This window comes from Nyctereutes procyonoides, unplaced genomic scaffold (genome assembly GCF_905146905.1).
Source record: "Nyctereutes procyonoides isolate TBG_1078 unplaced genomic scaffold, NYPRO_anot_genome, whole genome shotgun sequence".
Classification (NCBI taxonomy): Eukaryota; Metazoa; Chordata; class Mammalia; order Carnivora; family Canidae; genus Nyctereutes; species Nyctereutes procyonoides.
Window position 1 is genome coordinate 19,433,025 of NW_026575037.1, and position 6,259 is coordinate 19,439,283.

At 44.9% G+C, this 6,259-nt stretch overlaps 1 pseudogene; it reads left to right on the forward strand.

The window, feature by feature from the left end:
* Nucleotides 1-232: 232 nt before the first annotated feature.
* On the forward strand, nucleotides 233-1,298 carry LOC129505981 (glyceraldehyde-3-phosphate dehydrogenase-like; annotated as a pseudogene).
* The last annotated feature ends 4,961 nt before the right edge of the window (nucleotides 1,299-6,259 follow it).

Genomic DNA, 6,259 nt, shown 5'->3' on the forward strand with positions numbered 1-6,259 from the left:
AACTAAATATAGATGGACTTCCTCCCCCCCCCATCCTAAGAGAGTCACAGAATTTAACTCAGGGGGAAATTTATTCTTTTGTTTAGAAACATACTTTCATTATTTTTTTTTTTATCAGAAAAGGCACAGCTTTGGGTTTTGTCTAAAATGGTGAAGTTAGGCTCTCTGTTCCTCCCCGTTCGACAGACAGCCGCATCTTCTGGCGCAGGGCCAGTCTAGTCCCTGAGACACGATGGTGAAGGTCGGAGTGAATGGATTTGGCCGTATTGGGCGCCTGGTCACCAGGGCTCCTTTTAACTCTGGCAAAGTGGATATTGTCGCCATCAAGGACCCCTTCATTGACCTCAACTACATGGTGTACATGTTCCAGTATGATTCTACCCACGGCAAATTCCACGGCATGGTCAAGGCTGAGAACGGGAAACTTGTCATCAATGGGAAGTCCATCTCCATCTTCCAGGGGCGAGATCCCGCCAACATCAAATGGGGTGATGCTGGTGCTGAGTATGTTGTGGAGTCCACTGGGGTCTTCACCACCATGGAGAAGGCTGGGGCTCACTTGAAGGGCGGGACCAAGAGGGTCATCATCTCTGCCCCTTCTGCTGATGCCCCCATGTTTGTGATGGGTGTGAACCTTGAGAAGTATGACAACTCCTTCAAGATTGTCAGCAATGCCTCCTGCACCAACAACTGCTCAGCTCCTCTGGCCAAAGTCATCCATGACTACTTTGGCATCGTGGAGGGCCTCATGACCACAGTCCATGCCATCATTGCCACCCAGAAGACCGTGGACGGCCCCTCTGGGAAGCTCTGGCATGATGGCCGAGGGACTGCCCAGAACATCATCCCTGCTCCACTGGCACCACCAAGGCTGTGGGCAAGGTCATCCCTGAGCTGAACGGGAAGCTCACTGGCATGGCTTCAGTGTCCCCACCCCCAGCGTGTCAGTTGTGGATCTGACTCGCCGCCTGGAGAAAGCTGCCAAATATGACGACATCAGGAAGGTGGTGAAGCAGGTATTAGAGGGCCCCTCAAGGGCATCCTGGGCTACACTGAGGATCAGGTTGTCTCCTGCGACTTCAACAGTGACACCCACTCTTCCACCTTTGACGCCGGGGCTGGCATTGCCCTCAATGACCACTTTGTCAAGCTCATTTCCTGGTATGAGCATGAATTCGGCTATAGGAACCGGGTGGTGGACCTCATGGTCCACATGGCCTCCAAGGAGTAAGAGCCTCCTGGACCACCAGCCCCAGCAAGAACAAGAGGAAGAGAGAGGCCCTCAGCTGCTGGGGAGTCCCTGCTCCAACTTAATCCCCCAACACGCTGAAAATCTCCTGACCTCCAATTTACATCCCAGACCCTGAGGAAGGGGAGGGGCTTGGGGAGCCCTACCTTGTCATGTACATCAATAAAGTATACTGTACCCAGCAAATAAATAAATAAATAAATAAATAAATAAATAAATAAAATAGAATGGGGAAATTAAGTGAACTGTATAAAACTGCATAATAAAATAGAAGTGCATTCTCCCCAGGGTTATAGGGATTGTTTTGTTCTGTCTGGAGATAGCAGTGGGGTAGATTTCCCCTGGAGGAGAGATCTGGTGGGTTCTTCGCTTGTAGACAGAAGGGAGAACTCACCAGGCTGAGTGAAGTTGGCTGTGGGTTTTACAGACCTGGACAATTTGGGAAGCAATGGCCATCTTACAGGTGCCTCCAGAATGTGTGATATTGCCCTGACATTAGCCCTGTTAGCCTTCAATGACAATGGTTTGTTTCACTGCTAAGCATAGTGTGAATGGTGTTGGGTAGAATGGAAGCAATGTATGGGCTTCCGGGCACTGAAGAGGGGAGGCCTTCCTAGCACCTCTCTCCCTGGAGACTTTGAGGCCTAGAAGAAGTGAAAGCAGCATGACAGGAAGAGAGAACCACATCCCAGAATTCCAGAAGCTAACAAGCAAGTGGAGGCTTTGGGAAGGGCAGGCAGTGATGACCACCAGCCAGGTGGCAGCATGGGAGTAGGGAGCAGTTGGACCCAGACTCAACCCAAAACCAGACTTACTGGGGGAAGGTAATCTTGCAGGAGTGGTGGGCAAGCCATGAAAGGTAAGAGACTCTAGATTCTGCTTTAGGAAATGAGAAATTGTGTGGGTAATAAGTATCAGAGGGGACCCTGGCCTTGGGTATTCTAGTTAGTCACTTAACTTTGCTGAATTCTCTGTCCTCATGCTAAAAGAGGTTCAATTTTACTCTTCAAAGTTGTTGTTCTGATTCAATACAATAATATGTTAATGTGCCATAGAATGAACACATTATTTCTCTCTTTATATTCCTGCTACATGGGCCATCTCAACCCCAAAGCTAATCGGTGCCAATATCAGTGCAATCAGTCATTTAGCTTTCTCTCCTGCTCAGCCACAAGGTCATTCCAAAGAGCATTGTGGTATAGAAGGGATTCCAGGCTCACTCCTTCCTAGGAAGCCAGCATTTCTCTCCTTGAATCTCCCTTTTTATTTGGGGTTTCAGGATGAAAGATTCAGGAACTGAAATCATCCCCCTTCTACATTTTGAGATTAAGATTCCAGAGGTATCCATAATGGGGAAAAAGTCATGAAGAAAAGTAAAGCCATTCTAATCACCAGATACTTAGATATGGTCAAAGGCAATAGGGATAGCAAGGTAGGTGGAAAGGAAAACAGGAGTCAGAGAGGATCTGAACCTCTTTTACTGGCAGTTCTCTGGAGCTTGTGGGAAAGCACAATATATATTTTGAGCTGTGTACATCTCATTTCACTGTTTAAAGGAAAATAGCAGGCCCAGGCCACAAGAGGCCCACACGGAGAGACGGGGCCTTGGGGTATACATACACTCAATACTGTGACCTTCTCAAATATAAACATTCCAGAGATGAATAGTTTATGACTTCTGCTGGTGCCTGAGATAGCTTCATAAATGGATGAATTAGATTTGGCCACAGTAAATACCAACTGTAAGAAATTTGCAAGGCCAGCAAAGGAAAAACAAAGGAATGGAAGCTTCTGGTTATCCTTATAAGAAATGTGATGATTTTTCATTTTTAGACTCTGTAATATATGTTAATTTTCATGCTTTCTAAAGAGAACAAAGGATTCTTACTTTTTGTGGTGGATGCTATAGATTATTTGGCATATCTCTTCTCCCTTTTTCTTAATGATTCGACTCTGACTTTGTGTAGGGTGGCAATGAGCCTAGGTATTCCCCAGCGCCTCCTTGTGCATAGGGTGGCTGAATAGAATAGTTCTGGCCATTAGGTGTAAATGGAAATCACTGGTTGGAACTTCTGGAAAGGTCCTGGGAGGGGTACAGAGTCATCTCATTTTTACATTTCTTCCCTTACTTGTTGTTCTTCTATTGTCTTCTAGAATGGAAGCCAGCATACTTATGACCATAAGGATGACAGATGCTCACTGGGGCGACTGAGCAGAAGCACAGGCACCTGGCATCTGCTGGTATCTTGGGGCTACTGCACTATTCCTCATCAGAGGAGTCTCTGGACTACTTTTTTGCACAAAAGTAACCCCTCAACTGCTTTTGTGAATTTTTCTGTTGAAGCCAAAAGCAATTCTCACTGATAGGCTGGTAATTTTTAATTTTAAGACACATATGGAGAGAAATGAAAAGTAGTAACCAGTATAGTGAATTCACCATGATTTCCTCTGAAGAATGCACAGGGCTATCACACTGGTGGCTAGGATTCTCCATGGATCTGAACACCCTCAGGCAGGGGAGTGAGAAAGACTGCCTCCTCCTGGGATTAAAGAGGCAAATTGAATGTAGACCTCCCAAATCTCCTCCAGGATGAGATGATCTATAAAACACAGGAGAGAATCCAAGTTGACACATGTGGGATGAAACCTTGAGCTTAATCCTTGCTTACCATCTGTGGGAAAACTTCAGGTCAAACCTGTCTCATGGCAGCTTCATATATTTTCATGCTAAGCGTGCAGGAGACAGTCCACAAAATTTTGTGAGGTGAGTGGAATTCAGAAGTCTCTTTAGAATTATCCAGACACTTTGGCAAATCATAGGTATGTGTGTATCATATATATCAAAGACCGGGACCCTGAAGGCTCAAGGAGATCCGATTATTGAAAAACATAAACCCAAGCTTTATCTGACAGAGGTCAAGTGCTGTGCCTATTTGATGGGTTGAGCACTGGGTGTTATACTGCAAGTTGGCAAATTGAATTTAAATAAAAATAATAATAATAAAAATTTTAAAATGCTGTGCCTAGTGTTGACTTTTTTTTTCTTTTTTAAGGTTTATCTATTAGAGGGAGAGAGAAAGAGCACAAGCGGGAGAAGGGCAGATGGAGAGGGTCGAGAATTTCAAGCAGACTCCTCGCTGAGAGTGGAGCCTGATGTGGGGCTCGATCCCACAACCCTGAGACCATGACCGGAGCCCAAACCAAGAGTCAGATGCTCTGCCAATGGGCCACCCAGGTGCCCTGTGCCTGCGTTGGCATTAACTGTTCTTCCTATAGGGCACAGTTGCTGTTAGGTTGGTAAAGTCTAAGTGACACCTCCTCCTTTACCCAGGAGAAAGTGACTCGTGTTTAATTCTGCAAGAGCACAAAGGAAGCATGCCAGACACATGAAGAATATTTTGTAAAGTGAATCAGAGCCCCTTCTCTGCTTCATTTAATTTCAAGTTCCCTATCGGCCTTGTAAATTTTTAACTATTACAGCTCAGGTTTCCTGAAAGGGGCATGCTGTTGGCAATTACTGGTAGCCTTTGAGAACAGAGCAGCCCCATAGAACAGCAAGGAAGCCACCAGCAGCCGAGCAGTTAAGAGAGGCATTTGTTGGTAAAGGAAGCAAAAGTAATTGTGCAAAGCTTTTAGGAGCTTTTCGAAACAGTCTGGAAGGTGATGATCTTTCTGACGGCTAAGCTCAGCCTGAATGACAAAGAGAAGGTAAATACACTGACAAATCATTCCCCAAATGTGGCTGCTAGGTGACTTTTTTCAAAGGAAGCATATTGGAGATAAAATGAGGCGACCTTTTAATGTTCTGCTCCCAGTCAAGTTATTATAAGTTGCTTTATAACAAACAACACCAGGAGTAGCATCCCCAGGCCACTTCCCTAATGTGGCTCCTAGAAATCTAATTTGGAGATCGCATGGAGACCCACTAGAAAGGGCAGCCTTCATCTGAACCCCCCCTGTTCTCAAAGATCTTCACACACACACACACACACACACAGGAATTAAAATTGATTTTTCGATGTTTTGGCGGCCACAGGAGACCCTTGTCCCTCCAGCAGCATTTCCCATCGAAGATATTCCTTATCAGAGCTAGGCAGCATCAGTCATCTCTCAGATAAATAATTTATATGGGGAACTAATAAAATAATGGAATATTTCGGGGGATGGTAATAAGCAGGCAAAACCAGGGCCTCCTGGGGACACTCTTGAGAAAAGGCATAGATCTACAGCTTGGGTGCACTACTGGTCTTTGCTTTAACTCCTCACCAGCCCTCCCCTCCCCTCACCCATGGAATGTCATCTCTTGTTGTACTTGCTTGTATTTCAAACTCATGTAAATTCTCCCCAATATTTCAATAACCAGCTCAACTCTTTTCTTTTTGCGACAGCCTTTCTTGGCTCTTCAAACCTAATCTCTCTTTCCTTCAAGTGTTCATAGTACTTAAGTTTTCATGATTTGTCCAGTATCCCTTTGATACAGCCATGTGTTACCCCTTGTCTTGCAATGTTATTTAATTTTTTGACTAAAATTAGATGGTAAACTCTTTGGAGGCAGGGCACGTTGAATAGTCTCCGTCCCAGCAGTGTATAGCACATTGCTTCACACCTGTCAGTTGCACACATTTGCTGACTCACCTCCAGGGCAAGAATCCTCTCAAGAAATTATTTCTTATATGATGTGAGTATAACATCTTACATGATGTGGGTCTAAATGTACTGGATTTTGGTGGCAATTTCAAAAACAATGTTTTTTGTTTTGTTTTTGAAGAAATAGACAAGTTATGCCCGAGAAACAAAAACATATTGTTTTGGAGGAAATTTGCAAAGAACAGGAAGACTCTGATTAGCAGACAATTAAAAATAAATTGTCCTTTCTAGAAAGAAGGCTTTGCTCCAGTTTGCCTTTCTTTGTGCCAATGGAATGGCAGCCTAAAGAGAAAGGGCCTTAAAGTCAGGAAGGAGACAATGAGACCCATCCAAGTGGAGCTCCAGTGTGGCTCCCAAGGAGGG